The following is a 19,496-nucleotide window of genomic DNA, read 5'->3' as shown; positions in this document are numbered from 1 at the left end:
TACTAATTTACAATACTCAAAGGTACATGAGAAATATATGGTTAGGCTAGCCCTTTAAAACTGCTATATACACACATACATCCATACACTCTAAATCTACTAACCTAATGCAATACATTGCTGTACTGTGAGTAACCCACATCCCTCATTGTATTGGACGGTACTCCTGCCAATAAAATACATGCTCTGTATTCCACAGAAGTGTATCGCAGATTTTTGTCACACATAGTGTGAGGAAAATCCATGTGGAACTTTACTTTACTTTATTTCAACGTTCAAAATGTTTTCATATAGCCTACCGTTGCGGGCTATACTGTCCTTTAAAGGCCCTAGTAAAAGGTCAGGGCCTTTAACAATAGAGCCTGAATTTAATGGCTGGCATACGATAATGTAACATTCTGCTACTAGACTGCAGAATGTTTTAACAAATGATCCAAAGGGCTCACGTGGCCCGAGGGGATTGAAATCCCCTCGTTCTCCTTGAGGCCTTTGTTTACAGCAACAGCTGTGAAAAACAATATTGAAATGTTGGGGCTCTGAGATTCTACTGGCCATTAGAAGCCCAGAGCACTCAGTTGTTTTCAATGGAGCTCCCAATATTCTAATAGGAGAAGCTGCCTTAAAAAGGTATTTTGTTTTTCAAGCAGCAGACACTGCGTAGATAAGTACTAACTTTTGCTTGAAATCAGCTGAATTTGTTTTCCTGGACTCCACCACTGTCTTTAGCTCTGGGAACACTAGGTTGTGTGGTTAGCCGTTTAATTGGAGTAATATTTCTTCAGAAATTTCTGTTCCAGTCTTGTAAGGGTTGTGCTGGAACAAGAACAATACTTTGATAACTTTCCTGATGCATACACTAACTTCCTTCCTCCTATCCATAAATCACAACGCTAATGTTTGGCGGGCTTTTTCTGCCAGAACGCCAAGACATCTTTGTGAATGCCCAAAGGAGAGCCTGCGACACGGTCAGTAATGCTTTCGCTTTTGCAGAACTAGGAGAAATGAAAATGTGTCGCATGAGTTGAAAGTCCACGGCACGACCCTCTGCCTCCATCCCAAAATCTCTGTACTTCCTTTTCAGGGACTTCAAGAGACTGGCCTCTCACAAGTCTGTTAACCTGTCGCTAAGAATTGCAGTTCCTTTACTCCTCTATGACTCATCCAGTGTTGGTGACTACTCCGCTATTATCATGAGTATCTTTATCAACCAAAAACGTATTGATGACCAAATCGCTCATGAAGTTCCCGTCAACTCCTATATCATTAACAGCTGCATAGTTGCTCTTTGCTGTCTAAAGCCTCATTGTTGCAAAGTGTCTCCACCACCTACACCCCCCCACCCCCCATTTTTTTGCTGACTGGTGGTACTTGACTTTCACTGTCCCCTGGTTCTGCTTAACCAGGCCCAGGGCTATGCTGAAGCTACTTAGAATACAGTTGAAACACCTACATACACTAGGGTACACTATGGGTAATGGTACCCCTATGATTGGCATGACCTCCCCTATAAGGCCCCTAGTACATTATAGAAGTTCTCTACTTCTGACCACTCCGATCATAAAGAGAAGGGAAAAGATATGTCTTCAGTGCTTTCCGAAATGCTAGATAGTTATCCATACTCTGGATAGGTACAGGAAGGCCATTCCAAAGCATAGCTGCCAGTGTGCGAAAGGAGCACCCACCAGTGCAGACCCTCCTGACCCGGGGAACAACTACCAGGTGTTGACCTTCTGAGCGGAGATGATGAGAGGGAGTGTAGGCGGAAAGCAGGCCCGCTAAGATGCCAGGGCAGGAGAATTCAGGATCCTAAACGCAAAGCAGAGAGACTTGAATTCCACCCGTCTCGCCACCGGTAGCCAATGTAGCTGACGAATTGCACTGCCGGTGAAGCAGCGTCTAGGCATGCCAAGAAGAGTTCTGACGGCTACAATTTGGACACTCTGCAGTCTTGAAATCTCCGTCTTGTTGGCCCCCAGGTAAAGCAAGCTGGCATAGTCCAGTCTCAACAGCACAGATGCCAGTGGATAATCTGTCGGATGGAAGGGTCCAAATAACCCAGCAGAGGGTTGAGCCAGCAGAGAACATCTGATAGAGACGTCTAGCCGCAGATTCCTTAACTTGGAATGTCCCCAGGCATCAGACTGGATACAGAAAACTTTCTGCAGCAGCACCTCTACGCGCCAGGGGTGGCACTGCACGGTTACGCCCTGCTATCGTCCACAGACATGACGTCAGTGGAGCCATATATGCCCCTCCCGGCGTGCTGATGTCAGCTTTCTCCTTTGTCGCGTCCAAACGCGGATCCTGGAAAATCCGCGGTTCCTTGACCTATTTTTCGGGTCTTCTCGAAGTCTTCAGCATCCCGAAACAGTGTGCGCTGCCTTCGAGCTTTAAGGCGTGTGAGACCTGTGCACGTCAAATGTCGGTAACGGACCCACACACCATATGTATGTGGTGCCTCGGAGTGCACCATGACTCCAAAGAGTGTGTCGATTTGTCAGCGGATGAAACCAAAGTCTTTACGGGATCGAGTGCACTCCCGAGGTCGTTCCCACAGATATTGTTTTGAGGCGAGGAAACATAAAAGTAAGTCCAAGAGGTCTTCCTCCCATACCCGTGAAGTGGGTGCCTGCTCCGACCTCCCCTTCCCCCCTTTTCAGGTGCTGGAGCGGCACAAGCTTAAATGGAGGTTTATTCTGAAGCACTCCGCTCTTACTTGAGTCCCCCTTCTCCCTGGTGCGCCTTAAGGTCCCATAGAGATGGAAGGTACTCATGTCAGGCCTTCGCCGGCGGATTCGTCCGGCTGTGTGCATCGGCACCAGTTCCGGAACTATTCAACGCCGACGGGACCTGGCCCAGTGGTCATCCCAGTCGTCCGTCTAGCCCACCCCGTCAGTCTCCGCATAGCCCTGAGCGTCTCCCTGCATCAACGTCTGAGGCGGCGCCGGGCTCTGCGCTCTGTTACCCACATGTTGCAGTGGGATCGATGTCGGATGGCGCTCAGCCCAAGTCCCCCTTGGAGGTCCTCGACATCCAGACGTCTCCGGCTCGACGTCCGTCGATGCCAGTGCCCACGTCCACATCGCCTCTATTTCAGGAGGTTGATATTCCACCGACTCCTTGGACGTCGATGCGACTCCCAGGCGGCATTGATCGGTGCCGGCGCCCCCATTTGTACTGCTTTTGGCCGCCGTAAATGTGGCAGGGTATGCTCAGACGTGAGTCCCTTGTTCACTTTGCCACTGGATTCAAGCAAGCCGGGCTGAAGACGGCTGGAATGCCAGAAACCGGTCCTCGGAAGCTTGTTTCCGGTCCAGGGAAGACATGGCTTTGCAGTTCGGGCTGGACGGTTCCCATGAAGCACACGGTCAGACTGATTTGCATATGGCCATGTCTGAACTGGGGTGGCAGAGTGGGCTAAAGAGCGGTGATGGATTAAACCCAGATCTTTTGACTGGGTGAGTGTTTGATTGATTCAGATGCTCCGTCCATCACCACCCCCTTTTGTAGGCGCCTCCTCTTATGCCACACGCTGAGGCTCCTCTGGACTTCCCTGATCTGTGGCCATATTGGCCCATGGTGCAGGAACCTTGTGTGGCGTGGACTCCGAATCAGCCATCCCCTACGAATGGGTTATTGCCACCTCCCCGGATGGCAACTCAGTCTAGAGCTACCTACGCATGAGCTATTCACAGGGCAGCTGTTATTCTTTGTTTTCAGCCTCCTGTGGTTCCTCTGCCTTCTGCTCCTTTGTTGGAACTTCTCCATATGGAGCCGGTTGAAGTGGAGCCTTTGCTACCCCTTGGGGCCTCCTTGTTTGACATCGTGCTGGGCACATGGCGAGGCGTCCTCAGGTGACCCTGTTGATCGGGCCATAGCTCGTCGGCTCTGTCTGTCCCTTCACCCTTGGGCTCAGGACCTAGTTGTCCAGGCAGCCTTCGACTTAGTCTTCCTCTGCCCTGCGTCTGTTGCATCCCACCAGGGAGTCTAGGTGGTTAGATGCATGTGGTCGCCAGCTTTTCGCCTCTGCTAGTGCTGGCATCTGCGCCTTGAATACAGCTTGCGTGTTCGCACGCGCATCCTGTACCCTTTGAGACTTGGTCGAGTCTCTTCTACCTTCAATTCCAGAAGGCCCGCGGGTTGAATTCATCTGCCTTCTGCATGATGGCGCAATTTTCCCTTCGCTCTTCTCTTGACGCCACTGACTCGGTGGTACGAGCTCTTGCTCGGTCCGTGGCTTTGCGCCGCCGTGCTTGGCTGCGTGACAGTCGTGTCCCGGACAATGTTCGGGATGCTCTTGGGGATCTACCTTTCAATGGCGTGGACATTTTTGATAGCTATGCAGATTCGATGGTCTCCCGCCTCATGTCAGGGCAACATTGACTCTTACTGCACGCCCTTTTTGCGTTATGAGTGTCCTTTTATTCTGCGTAAGACATGTTGCCTTGTTGGTTCCATTTCATACATGTCCCAGTCCTCTGTGTAGCACCCGGATAGTGTAGACGGTGGTTGCCATCTCAGTATTCTTTACGTGCAGCCGGACGACTAGTTCTGACTTTCCTTTCAGTCCTATGAATGTGTGCTTTGCCCAAGAGGAAAGTTCTCCGTGTTTAGCTGGATCGAGGGTGGGCTTCTTTAATAGAGGAAATACCCTAGCCTGCTTCCATGACCTGGGAACCGTAGCCCTAGACGAGGACATGTTAATGACCTGGCCTGGAGGTGTAAGAAGCACAGGTAGTAGTCTCATAAGATGGTCAGACTTCATGGGGTCAGCCGTGGAGCCAGATTTAACCTTCCTGCAGAGTACATGTAGTGCAGCCTCAGTGATTGGTGGAAAGGTGACCAGTATATAGGCTGAGGGGGATGAGCCCCCAAAGTCAGAGCCCGTAACCACCTGAGGGAAGGTCTTATAGATGTTGTCCACATGGAGTTTGGTAGTGCTATCTGTATATGTCACCAGGTAGCAACTGCTCCCGAGGCACCAGCTGGTCCAGGACCATAGTTACACTAGCCCTGTGTCTCTGATTGCCTCCATCTCAGCCCCATTAACTTTTAGGCCACTGCTTGTAGTTATCCATGTTTGTAGTAAAGGCAGAAAGGGTTGCAATATTCACCCCATCCAGGGGCACTAAGGTTGCTTCTACCACCAGCCTATCTCTCTCTCTGGGGCACCACTCTCCACCCCCACACTGGCAATCCCTGTCTAGTTACAGTCCAAACACTAACCCACCATTCAGGGATCAAAAAACCTACCATTCTTTCCCTGATACCCCCTCCCTTTTGAATTTGGGTTGGCTCGGATGCCCCACTTTGTTCAGGTTTTTGTTGTCCTTTGGAGGACTTCTTTTGTTATTGGCCTTCTTTTCCCTGGGCTTTCCCATGGGGAGGGACCTGTTCTCCATTCTTCTGTTCATCCCCCTGGTGCTGATTGTAACCCTGGGTTCTTACCCACTCGGCTGCATTTACTAGGTCTCTACGGTGAGAAGTTGGCCTGGCATATGATGTCCACTATTCTAGTGGGCACCTTGCACCAGTCCAAACAACCCTTATTGATGGTAGGTTGAAGACAAACTTTATAGAAAGCTATCCTAGTGGTAGCTGTGGAGAGCAACCTTCAGGCTAAGTCTTGAAGGAATGTAAAGCAGCTTGTTTTACCAGCACCACACCAGGTGTATATGTATATATATCAGGGCTCGACAAATCTGAAAAATTGTACTAGTCCTGCAGGTCTAGTTACTTGGAAAATCCCCTCGACCCAAGTGCAACCTACTTGACCTCTGTCTGTGAAATCGGAGCAAAAGTGACAAGTTAACAAGATTTAAAGGCATCTTTATTGCTTAGCCCCTTTGTGAGCAATAAAAATGCCTTTAAATCTAGTTATATTGTCACTTTTGCTCCGTTTTCCAAGACGGAGGACAAAAGTTAGTTTGTCTTCCTACTCGCCAGAAAGGGCGAGTAGGACCTAAAAATAGCTCGCCCTCATCCATTCTCCCTCGCAAATGTATATATGTATATGTGTGTGTGTGTGTATATATATATATATATATATATATGTGTGTGTGTGTGTGTGTGTGTATATATATGTGTGTGTATATATATATATATATATATGTATGTATGTATACAAAGGAGGCGGCACAACCAGGATACTTTTAAGCCTTCTTTATTAAGACTTCACCCCACCAACGCGTTTCAGCCACAACTGGCCTTGCTCACGGTCGGTTAGTCCCTCCACAGTGTTGCTTTTTATACTATCCCATCGTGAGCCGATTATGAGGCATTATGGGAATTGTAGTTACATTTAGTGAAATTGAAATAAAACAAAAGAAAGACATTGTGTGCTTTTCAATTGCTACACTTGTGTGACTGATAGTTCACTGTGGCTTTATCAGTAAGGCAATTATTGGGTATAGTACCCTTAGTCGCAGTTCTTAATAATGTTCTTAACACCTTGGCTGCTAGGCGTTTTCCCCTCTAATGCTGGATCCTTTGCTTTCCCATTGTTTCATGACGAGCTCAGCTCGTCATCAGCACAGCTCACCCGTGCATCATGACGAGCTGAGCTCGTCATCAGCATCGAAAGGGTTAATGTCTAGAAATACGGGGTATAGTACCCATTTAATTTAAAGAACATTTCATTCCAGCTGAATGTGCAGATCCTCTCCGAAATTCATGCCTTTCGGATGCTTCGTTCTGAGTTTGATTATCATCCGCGACTCAATTTGACGTAATTTTCGAACTACATCTCCACCTCTTTCCAATTTGTCAAGCATTTTTGCCCCGTAGAATTGCATTTGTCTCCAGTCTCCATTTTGACATAAGCTCATGTGCTTTGCAGTGGCATATTGCATGTTTGAGTTTTTTACCGCTCGGATATGTTCCAAAATCCGTTTTTTTAGCATGCAAGTTGTACATCCCACGTACTTCATTCCGCATTTACATTCCACAATGTATATTACGTTTTTTGAAGAACAGGTGATCTGTTAATCAATTTTCATCATTTTGCCGTCTGGTTCTTCAATTGCTTTCATGCTTTTGCCGATTTTGCATGCCTAGCAGGAGTTACATGGTTGAAAACCTTTTCGCTGATTTTGTAGCCAGTTTGATTTCGGTTTTTCTTGAAAATAACTTCTGACCAGTAAGTCCTTTAGGGATGTGTTCTTTTTGTATGTTATTAACGGTGCTTCACCGAGGGTGGTTCCAATGTCAGGATCCCCTGACAGAAGGTGCCAGTATTTTTTCATTATACGAGCAATGTTTCCACTTTCTTTACTGAATGTCGTTATGAATCTTGGAGATGCACTCGTTTCTGTTCTTTTAGTCTGTTCCATTAGTGTTTGAGTCCTTGTTTTCAAATCAATTTTTCTTTTGCATTTGGTCAGCACTCTTTCCTCATATCCTCTTGCTCTGAACCTGCACTTACTTTCTTGTATTACTCTTTCAGCATCCTCTGGTACTGAACAATTTCTCTTCAGGCGCGTGAATTCCCCATATGGTATGCTGTTTAGAAGGGATTTGGGATGAAAACTGGTCCCGTGTAGCACACTGTTCGTTGCTGTTTTCTTACGGAAAAGGGTAGATTCAAGTTTGTCATTAGACACATATATCTTAGTGTCTAAAAAGTCTATTTCCTGTGTGCTAGTGTTGCATGTGAATTGTAGACCCAGTTCGTTCTCATTCAGTTTGTTAAAATAGCTACGAAACTGGATATCTGTCCCATGCCAAATAATAAACAGGTCGTCTATATAACGCACCCATAATATTATTCGGTTTAGATCCTGTTGGTTGTCCTGGTTCCATGCTATAGTCTTCCCCCACCACCCCATAGTGATGTTCGCGTAGTTGGGAGATAGAGAAATGCCCATGGCAGGACCACATATCTGCTTGAACAATTGTTTATCAAAGAGAAATACGTTGTTCCTCAAACACAAGTCAATCATCTTGATTAGCATTTTTGAATGTTCCAGATATGCAATACTGCGCTGTTTGAGGTAATACTCACATGCTTGCATCCCGACCTCATGGCGGATCGAAGTGTATAGCGAGACCACATCAATGGTAACTAGCAGGTATTCTGAATTCCAACTTTCATTCATAAGAATTCTCAAAAAGTCACCGGTATCTTTTATGTAAGAAGGTAGACTTTGGGCAATAGGAGCTAGAAATTTGTCAACGTAGTTGGACACATTTTCGTATAGCGAGCCACATGATGAGACAATAGGTCTTCCTGGGGGATGATTTAGAGTCTTGTGAATTTTTGGAAGAAAATATATACAGGGTGTTATTGGGTGGTCAATGGTTAAGTATTTCTTTTCGTCCTCATCAATTAAACCCTTTGCATACCAAGTTTCCAAATGCTCTTGTAATTCCTTCTTCATATTCACATATGGATTAGTTTCCATTTTCTGATAGTTGTTCTCTTGATTCAGTTGTCTCATGGCTTCGCATTTGTAGTCTGATGTTCTCATTAGCACAATATTGCCCCCCTTGTCTGCCGGCTTTATGGTAACTTGTTCATTCTCCATTAATATCTTAATGGCTTCACGTTCAGTTTTTGAAAGGTTCTCACGTGTGCTGTTTCTCACTTTTGATAGGTTGTCCAGTTCCTTTATAATTGCCTCAGAAAACAGGTCTATTTTATTGCCTGGTGATAGTATCGGATAATATCTTGATTTTCTTTTTAATCCGGTGGTTGGTCTTTCATCAGTTTGAATATTTAACTCTTCCAACATTTCTGAGTCTGAAATTGAAGTACCATTTAAGTCAAAAAGCGATTCAAAACTGTTTAAGTCTGGTATTTCCGCAATAGTATTGAACTGAACATCATCCATATTTTCTTCCAATGTATTAGCAGGTTCGCTCTGTTTTCCAGCATGTACTTTCGCTAATTTCAGCTTCCTGATGTACTTATAAAAGTCTATCCGTGTTTCTGTATAGTCAAAATGAGCTTCAGGACAAAATGACAATCCTTTATTCAAAACACTTCGTTCAATTTCAGTTAGCTGATAATCCGAAAGATTCACTATTAAGTTGGTCTCGGATTGCGGTTGCGAAGGGGGTACTGTCGCCTTTCTCCGCTTGGACCTGCGGGTTTTTCTGGTGCTTGTGCGGGGGCTGTCTGGTTTGATATTCCCCTTCCTCTTCCTCTTCTGCTGGGGTATGGTCGTCTTCCCCTTCCCCCGCCTCTCGCAGTGCTTTTCTCCAAGTTGATCAGTTCGACTTCCTCTAAAACAGTCCAGTTTTTTGCCTGGTAGGTGCTGCGTGTTGAACCATCATCGCTAATACTAGACTCACTTGCACTTGATGTCAGTTTTTGCAAGGGATAGTTCTTTTTCAAATTGTCATACCTTCTGGCAAACGTGAGAATTCTACCATTAATGTAATCTTGTTCGTCTCTTTGGAATTTGCGCTCTTTTCGCTCTTCAATCTCACTCTCATAAGAGTCCAGTCTCACTTCCATCTCTTTGCGTAGTTTAACAACTTCCTCTTGGTTGCTGTCGCTTGATATTTTATCTTCCAATTCTTTTATTTTTTGAGTGATCTCATCCACCTCAATTCGTGCATGTTTCACCAGAATGAGCATCATGTTTAATGAACATTGTGTGTTGTTGTCAATCCATTGCTCTATTAATTCTTTCTTTACTTCTGAATGCGTAGGCATTGTGAAGATCCTTAGGCCACGAGGAATGCGTTTTACTTCCACATATTTCTCTAGAGCAATGGCTTCCCAACTCTTGTTGATCTCATTTTTTTATACAATTTCTCCAAAGCATTCAACTGTTGCTTCACAGTGCTGTCCGAAGCTGTGGGTGTTGTGGAAGCCACCGGAGTTTCATCTGGTTTAGCCCCAGTTTTAAACATAGTAGTCACTTTGGAAGCTCTCTTGGCTACACGAGCTTCCATAGTTTAAGTGATTTACGTGCTGCACACTTTCAACTTTAAGGGTGAAAAACATTTATTTGTGTCTGTCACTTTTTAAGGCTGCCTTAAAGTGACAGACCAGGGTGGATCGGAGATCTGAAGAACCTGAAAGCAGAGGGGACAGAGTCTAGGTCACTAGCCAGTGAACAGGATGTCGACATGAGTATGCCAGCCGATGTTGGGTGCTTTCAAGTGAAGCCTGTGAAGCTTAACTCTTCAGCCACGAGGTCCAGGAGGCGTTGACGACAACCAGGAGCTGGATTCAAGCTGTCCCACGCCGGATGTCGAGTCCTGCAGCGTCGGTATCCGGATTGGACCCAACAAGCCTTGGCAACAGCAACACACGCAAGATGACAAGATGGGCTTCGGTGCAGACCAGCAAGGTCTGAGGGACTCGCCCTTTGGAGGGGAGTCGGAGCATGTCTGGAGCAACCAGGAAAGCCCAAGAAACAAAGTAGATTCCTTTGTGGGGACCCACTAGCCAACGGATTAGGGATCGCGAAGGCACCTCGAGCGGAAATGCTGAACGCGGGCCCACGGAACACTTGTGGAGTGTAAGCACACAATCTTCGATGCAAAAGGTGCTCAGGGCTTGGACTACAAGTAGCCCAATGCACAACTTCGGGAAAGCTTGGGAAGTTGATACACTAGCAAATGTGCACGATGTCCAGGAGTTCCAGTGCCACGTCTCGTGATAGCTACAGGTCCCAGCTTCGCTGGGGACTCGTGCCGGCCTTGAAGATGTCTGGAAGTCTGTGTCCTTTGTAGCAGATTCTTTGGGATCCGGCGGCAGCCTCGAAAATGCAGACCGGCAAGATGCTTCTTTGGTACCTGTTTGAACAGGGGAGTTGCTCCTTGACCCCAAGGGAGATTTCTTCCATCTTCCAGTCGATATGGATGTTGAAGGTCCAAGATTTCTTCTTCAGAGTTTCGTCCAGGGTAATCTAAAGTCTCAGTGACTGAGCTCCTATACTTATACTAAGTTTAGATGTTCGACTAACTCTCGGGTCCCACCTGTGAGAGGACGTGGGGAGGGGGTGGTTACACCCCTTCCCCTTTGTCCAGTTTCGCGCCAGAGATGGGGCTGAGTGCCCCAGCAACCGGTTTGAACTGGGAAATGCTTGGGACACATTGTGTGCCCTAGGCAGTGTCTGAAAAGCATTCACTGAATGCACCCACCCTGCCCCAATACACTAAAGCCTGTCTTGGTTGGTGCTGGCACCTCCCTGGACAGGAAACCTATTGTCCAGGCCTCCACTGCTGGATGTTCGTCCAGCAGCAGGAGGTCAGACTTGTGTCTGTGGCAGCAGCATCCATTTTGTGATGCTGGGGCTCTTTTAAACTATTACCGGGAAAGTAAGTGTATACATGTCCTATCCCTCTAGAAACTCTTCATTATTTTCACTGCCACCATTTCCTTTCTCCTCCTCCCTCTCCCAACTCCTCTTAGCCAACTCCAGTTTCTCCCTTTCCAAGGCAATGGAAGCTAACTGGCTCTCAAGCTGCCTTTCTGCAAAGGATAGTGATCGTTCCTGAGTACAGGAACCCTGCCCTCAAACCACCTTCTGGAAGCACATGGTTAACACTGGGAACTATGGAAGAGGCACTAACCTCACCCCCCTCTTGGGTGAGGTGGGGGCACACTCAACTCACCCCCCACCCCTCTTGAATCTGCTCTGCTGCCCAGGCCCTAAGGGTCTTAAGCAATCCTGTTGTCCTAATCTTGTTGGAAGCAGGCAGCCCTTTAAGCTTACACTGCTAAGCTTAGATCTGCCATCTTCCAACAAGATCAGCCATCCTGAACTTGGGCATTTTTGCAATTTTTAGCTCCATGAGTCCCTAGTTTTGGGTGACAAAAACGATCATCACAGACTTAGACCAATGTTGGAAAATCAAAATAATGGATTAAACAGTTTAGTCCAAATTCCCAAAATCAAACTCAAACATTTTGTTCTAAGACAATTTAGAGGATCTTTAAAATCTTAATTCACTTTATTGAAAGATTTACTTTTCATACACAAGTCCTCATCCACACAGCTGAAAACCAAATGTTGGTAAGTGGGTTAGTAGTGGTAAATACGCATTTACCACTGGCAATAATACCACTAACCCAATATAGGGCACAGTATAGGTCTTCGAAAATATACCCATGCTTAACCCTCGATAGCTTAACTTTAAAGACCGGTATGTAAAGCATTTAAAAACACCAATTCAGTAAATTATTGAGATACAGCACACAAAAATCCAACACCAATTTATAAAAATAGGAAATATTTTTATCTTCAAAATGACACCGAAACAAAACAAGCATTGGCATAGCCAATAGGTCTCGCATTAGGAAATTTTGAGTTGTTGTTATTGTAAATGACAATGTTTTTAGGTCTCGCCTGTCGATGCGCATGCGCATCGAGCAAGGCGAGAGTATTGCGAGTTATCCACACTTTATCTGCACTGCAAGGAATCGTGGCGATTCCTTGCAGTGCCCGTGACTTTTAAGGTCAATGCGCATGCGCATTAAGCTTATGCGCATGCGCATTGACCTTAAAAGTCACGGGCGCGTGCATGTCCCCTCTCCGCCCCCTCCCCCGTTCCGCCCCCTCCCCTGTTCCGCCCCCTCCCCTTCCCGCCGTGTCGCATTTCTCCTCCCCCCTCCCCTCTCTTCCCTCCGGCTTGTTTGTTGATTTGACCCGCTCCGCCCCCTCCCCTTCCCGCCGTGTCGCATTTCTCCTCCCCCCTCCCCTCTCTTCCCTCCGGCTTGTTGGAGCTGTGTACACACTCATTTCCTTCTGTCCACGTTTGATTCCATTTCGAAACAGCACATACATTTACACATACAAAGCATCTTATTTAAGCAGTCCCCTGGCACACATTTCCATATCTTCTGCTTGTGAGCAAAGTTCTTGTTTGTTTATTTTACCCTTTTCCCATCTCTACCCGGTCGGAATCTCTTCCTCCTCTTCTCTCCTTCTGGAAGGGCCTCTCTCCGATGCCTTTCTCTTCTCTCTGTCTCGCCTCTTACCTACCCCGCTCGTCTCTACCGTTCTCGCCTGTGTCTCACACTCTCTCTCTCACACACACACACACGCACACACACACAGACTCTCCCTCTCTCTCGCTGCCTGTTTGCATGAACAATCCTTATTCCCCGAGCATGCTCCGTCTATTTATAGCGGGCTCCTCCCCCGGTTCTATTTCAGTCTTGCTGGGCCTTGCAGGCTGGTTGTTTGGCAGTAGCAGGGAGAGCCCTGGATGCCGGCCTCTACGTGCTTGTCTGGCGGTGAAGCCCCTGTTCGGTGGGGGCCCTCGCAGTGCCGCCTAAGGATGGCTCTTTGATATCCCCCCCCCCTCCCGCCCCGCCATCATGCCACACACACATCCCAGGCCTTCGCCAGTGGGAGGGACGATGCCCATCTAGATCCACCCACGGTGTCGCAGGATCTTGCCGTGGCAGTGACTTAGTGTCTGTCTGCACACAGCTGGACTACGCACCAGGGCAGCGCAGTCATGTCCCACCTTGTCTCTATCTCTTACTCGTGCTTCATGTGTCTTCCCCTCTTTTCTGTGTCTCCTACCTTTTCCTTTCCATTGTCTTTCTCTGTTTGCCGCCTTCTTAGCCTCTTTCTCGTCATTGTTCTCTTTGTCCTTTATTCCTGTTCTCTGTGTCGTGGTGCGTGCAGACGTGATCCCCGAGTGGATAGGAAGGTAAGACGAAACACACCCCCTGACTGATACAACGTGCAGGCATTGCGTGAAATACACTGACATCCTGATGTTTCGTTCTAACTTTGTATTGTGGCCTGCAAGACGCGCTCGTGTGGGATCCTTTGCTGTGACTACACTGAAGCGCGTGTCCTTTTCATCTCTCATCCTCCTATGCTCACCTCACATGCCCCCCTCTGCTGCCCTCTGTGGTTCACTCTTGTGTCCTTCTCCCCATGCTTACTGTTCTGTCATGAGCTTTTCTCCCCTACACCGTGCTGCTATCACTCCTCACACTCTGCCTTCTTCCTTTCATCATGTGCTTCTCTTGCCGCCCCTGTGTTGCCCCCCACCCCTGTGTTAGTCTACCTTGTGCACTGATTTCATCACCAGCTCTCCCCTCTCGGCCCCCTCCCCTGCCCGCCGTGTCGCAATTCTCCTCCCCCTCCCCGCTGCTTGGGCCTCCACCTCGGTTGGGAGCTTGACATCCCCCACTCCCAGCACGTCGTGCTTGTACTTGCTCACAAACTGCTCCATTTGCTTCACCTCGCCGGGGGACAACTCGTGGCATTTCGAGGGGTCCTAGTCGTGAGCTGGCAGCTGCTTCGCCAACTGTTTCTTCCTGTACTGCACGCCACCCGAGCAGGCCACCGGCAAGAGGGTGAAGGTGGAAAGTGCTCACAAGCCAGCGATGTTAAATGAATTACGTCAATTGTATTACATTACTGCAGTATAGTGCTTTCCAATCCTTTGAACGGCCAAAGTGTGTAATAAGCCAGCAGACTGCAACAAAGTGTGTTCTAGTACAAAATAACAAACAGCCACTGAAATTCAAGAGGTCTACGACTTGAGCGTGTTTCTATTAACGGAAATACAGAAATGTCATTCCCACACTCCAAATGCAGAAAGAGTACAGCAGAGTGACCTAACCGCACCTCAACATTAAAAACACAAATTCATTCATTCTCGCTCTCTCTCTCTCTCATATATTCACTCTCATTCTCTCTCTCCCTCCCTCTCTCCTTAAAGCTCTAGCCCGACCTAATACTTCGGGGACAACACTGTTATCCTGGGCTATCAGTTTAACTCCAGAAGGTTAAATTTGCTCGGTAGACCGGCAAAAAAACTGTGTGCTTACAAACAGGACACATCTCAGTATTTAGAAGGCTGCTGATTTTATTTTAAATATTTACAACAAGGGGTGGTGAGGGACAGAGTCTCTGAATTAAACAGAATACTCTCACCCAGTCAAGAGATCAGGGCTAGATCCAACACCGTTTTTTAGCTCACTGCACCATCCCAGTTTCAGAACCTGGCTGTATGCAAATTAGTCTGTTCCTGTCCCAGTGCATGATGGGAACAGGGCAAACCAAACTACAAAAGCCAATTCTTACACTGGGAAGGAAACAAGCTACCAGGGACCGGTTTCTGGCATTTCAGCCTCTTCGGCCCGGCTTGCTTGAATCCTGATGGTGCAATGAGCAAGGGACTCACATCTGAGTATACCCTTCCACGCTTAGGGTGGACAAAAATATTTACAACAAGGGGTGGTGAGGGACAGAGTCTCTGAATTAAACAGAATACTCTCACCCAGTCAAGAGATCAGGGCTAGATCCAACACCGTTTTTTAGCTCACTGCACCATCCCAGTTTCAGAACCTGGCTGTATGCAAATTAGTCTGTTCCTGTCCCAGTGCATGATGGGAACAGGGCAAACCAAACTACAAAAGCCAATTCTTACACTGGGAAGGAAACAAGCTACCAGGGACCGGTTTCTGGCATTTCAGCCTCTTCGGCCCGGCTTGCTTGAATCCTGATGGTGCAATGAGCAAGGGACTCACATCTGAGTATACCCTTCCACGCTTAGGGTGGACAAAAATATTTACAACAAGGGGTGGTGAGGGACAGAGTCTCTGAATTAAACAGAATACTCTCACCCAGTCAAGAGATCAGGGCTAGATCCAACACCGTTTTTTAGCTCACTGCACCATCCCAGTTTCAGAACCTGGCTGTATGCAAATTAGTCTGTTCCTGTCCCAGTGCATGATGGGAACAGGGCAAACCAAACTACAAAAGCCAATTCTTACACTGGGAAGGAAACAAGCTACCAGGGACCGGTTTCTGGCATTTCAGCCTCTTCGGCCCGGCTTGCTTGAATCCTGATGGTGCAATGAGCAAGGGACTCACATCTGAGTATACCCTTCCACGCTTAGGGTGGACAAAAATATTTACAACAAGGGGTGGTGAGGGACAGAGTCTCTGAATTAAACAGAATACTCTCACCCAGTCAAGAGATCAGGGCTAGATCCAACACCGTTTTTTAGCTCACTGCACCATCCCAGTTTCAGAACCTGGCTGTATGCAAATTAGTCTGTTCCTGTCCCAGTGCATGATGGGAACAGGGCAAACCAAACTACAAAAGCCAATTCTTACACTGGGAAGGAAACAAGCTACCAGGGACCGGTTTCTGGCATTTCAGCCTCTTCGGCCCGGCTTGCTTGAATCCTGATGGTGCAATGAGCAAGGGACTCACATCTGAGTATACCCTTCCACGCTTAGGGTGGACAAAAATATTTACAACAAGGGGTGGTGAGGGACAGAGTCTCTGAATTAAACAGAATACTCTCACCCAGTCAAGAGATCAGGGCTAGATCCAACACCGTTTTTTAGCTCACTGCACCATCCCAGTTTCAGAACCTGGCTGTATGCAAATTAGTCTGTTCCTGTCCCAGTGCATGATGGGAACAGGGCAAACCAAACTACAAAAGCCAATTCTTACACTGGGAAGGAAACAAGCTACCAGGGACCGGTTTCTGGCATTTCAGCCTCTTCGGCCCGGCTTGCTTGAATCCTGATGGTGCAATGAGCAAGGGACTCACATCTGAGTATACCCTTCCACGCTTAGGGTGGACAAAAATATTTACAACAAGGGGTGGTGAGGGACAGAGTCTCTGAATTAAACAGAATACTCTCACCCAGTCAAGAGATCAGGGCTAGATCCAACACCGTTTTTTAGCTCACTGCACCATCCCAGTTTCAGAACCTGGCTGTATGCAAATTAGTCTGTTCCTGTCCCAGTGCATGATGGGAACAGGGCAAACCAAACTACAAAAGCCAATTCTTACACTGGGAAGGAAACAAGCTACCAGGGACCGGTTTCTGGCATTTCAGCCTCTTCGGCCCGGCTTGCTTGAATCCTGATGGTGCAGTGAGCAAGGGACTCACATCTGAGTATACCCTTCCACGCTTAGGGTGGACAAAAATATTTACAACAAGGGGTGGTGAGGGACAGAGTCTCTGAATTAAACAGAATACTCTCACCCAGTCAAGAGATCAGGGCTAGATCCAACACCGTTTTTTAGCTCACTGCACCATCCCAGTTTCAGAACCTGGCTGTATGCAAACTAGTCTGTTCCTGTCCCAGTGCATGATGGGAACAGGGCAAACCAAACTACAAAAGCCAATTCTTACACTGGGAAGGAAACAAGCTACCAGGGACCGGTTTCTGGCATTTCAGCCTCTTCGGCCCGGCTTGCTTGAATCCTGATGGTGCAATGAGCAAGGGACTCACATCTGAGTATACCCTTCCACGCTTAGGGTGGACAAAAATATTTACAACAAGGGGTGGTGAGGGACAGAGTCTCTGAATTAAACAGAATACTCTCACCCAGTCAAGAGATCAGGGCTAGATCCAACACCGTTTTTTAGCTCACTGCACCATCCCAGTTTCAGAACCTGGCTGTATGCAAATTAGTCTGTTCCTGTCCCAGTGCATGATGGGAACAGGGCAAACCAAACTACAAAAGCCAATTCTTACACTGGGAAGGAAACAAGCTACCAGGGACCGGTTTCTGGCATTTCAGCCTCTTCGGCCCGGCTTGCTTGAATCCTGATGGTGCAATGAGCAAGGGACTCACATCTGAGTATACCCTTCCACGCTTAGGGTGGACAAAAATATTTACAACAAGGGGTGGTGAGGGACAGAGTCTCTGAATTAAACAGAATACTCTCACCCAGTCAAGAGATCAGGGCTAGATCCAACACCGTTTTTTGGCTCACTGCACCATCCCAGTTTCAGAACCTGGCTGTATGCAAATTAGTCTGTTCCTGTCCCAGTGCATGATGGGAACAGGGCAAACCAAACTACAAAAGCCAAGAAAGAATTGGCTTGGTAGTTTAGTCTGCCCTGTTCCCATGATGCACTGGGCCAGGGACAGACTGATTTGCATATAGCCAGGTTCTGAGCTGGGATGGGGCAGTGAGATAAATAACGGTGATGGATCAAGCCCTGATCTTTGGACTGGGTAAGAGTGGTCTGCTCAATTCAGACACTCTGTTCATCACCACCCCCTTTTGTAAATCGATTTTGGCCACTATAGGTGTGGCAGGGTATACTCAGACATGAGTCCCTTTCTCACTGCTCCATCAGGATTCAAGCAAGCCGGGCCGAAGAGGCTGAAATGCCAGAAACCGGTCCCCGGTAGCTTGTCTCCTTTCTGGTAAAGAATTGGCTTGGTAGTTTAGTCTGCCCTGTTCCCATGATGCACTGGGCCAGGGACAGACTGATTTGCATATAGCCAGGTTCTGAGCTGGGATGGGGCAGTGAGATAAATAACGGTGATGGATCAAGCCCTGATCTTTGGACTGGGTAAGAGTGGTCTGCTCAATTCAGACACTCTGTTCATCACCACCCCCTTTTGTAAATTGATTTTGGCCACTATAGGTGTGGCAGGGTATACTCAGACATGAGTCCCTTTCTCACTGCTCCATCAGGATTCAAGCAAGCCGGGCCGAAGAGGCTGAAATGCCAGAAACCGGTCCCCGGTAGCTTGTCTCCTTTCTGGTAAAGAATTGGCTTGGTAGTTTAGTCTGCCCTGTTCCCATGATGCACTGGGCCAGGGACAGACTGATTTGCATATAGCCAGGTTCTGAGCTGGGATGGGGCAGTGAGATAAATAACGGTGATGGATCAAGCCCTGATCTTTGGACTGGGTAAGAGTGGTCTGCTCAATTCAGACACTCTGTTCATCACCACCCCCTTTTGTAAATCGATTTTGGCCACTATAGGTGTGGCAGGGTATACTCAGACATGAGTCCCTTTCTCACTGCTCCATCAGGATTCAAGCAAGCCGGGCCGAAGAGGCTGAAATGCCAGAAACCGGTCCCCGGTAGCTTGTCTCCTTTCTGGTAAAGAATTGGCTTGGTAGTTTAGTCTGCCCTGTTCCCATGATGCACTGGGCCAGGGACAGACTGATTTGCATATAGCCAGGTTCTGAGCTGGGATGGGGCAGTGAGATAAATAACGGTGATGGATCAAGCCCTGATCTTTGGACTGGGTAAGAGTGGTCTGCTCAATTCAGACACTCTGTTCATCACCACCCCCTTTTGTAAATCGATTTTGGCCACTATAGGTGTGGCAGGGTATACTCAGACATGAGTCCCTTTCTCACTGCTCCATCAGGATTCAAGCAAGCCGGGCCGAAGAGGCTGAAATGCCAGAAACCGGTCCCCGGTAGCTTGTCTCCTTTCTGGTAAAGAATTGGCTTGGTAGTTTAGTCTGCCCTGTTCCCATGATGCACTGGGCCAGGGACAGACTGATTTGCATATAGCCAGGTTCTGAGCTGGGATGGGGCAGTGAGATAAATAACGGTGATGGATCAAGCCCTGATCTTTGGACTGGGTAAGAGTGGTCTGCTCAATTCAGACACTCTGTTCATCACCACCCCCTTTTGTAAATCGATTTTGGCCACTATAGGTGTGGCAGGGTATACTCAGACATGAGTCCCTTTCTCACTGCTCCATCAGGATTCAAGCAAGCCGGGCCGAAGAGGCTGAAATGCCAGAAACCGGTCCCCGGTAGCTTGTCTCCTTTCTGGT

The 19,496-nt window shown here is 47.6% G+C and overlaps 1 protein-coding gene across 1 annotated transcript in view; it reads left to right on the top strand.

The window, feature by feature from the left end:
- Positions 1–19,496, top strand: part of ITM2A (integral membrane protein 2A) — a 107,250-nt gene that overhangs the window by 14,705 nt on the left and 73,049 nt on the right. The gene's annotated exons all lie outside the window — the stretch shown is intronic.

This window comes from Lissotriton vulgaris, chromosome 4_1, assembly GCF_964263255.1.
Source record: "Lissotriton vulgaris chromosome 4_1, aLisVul1.2, whole genome shotgun sequence".
In the NCBI taxonomy this organism is placed as follows: Eukaryota; Metazoa; Chordata; class Amphibia; order Caudata; family Salamandridae; genus Lissotriton; species Lissotriton vulgaris.
This window is presented reverse-complemented; position numbering and strand designations above follow the sequence as displayed.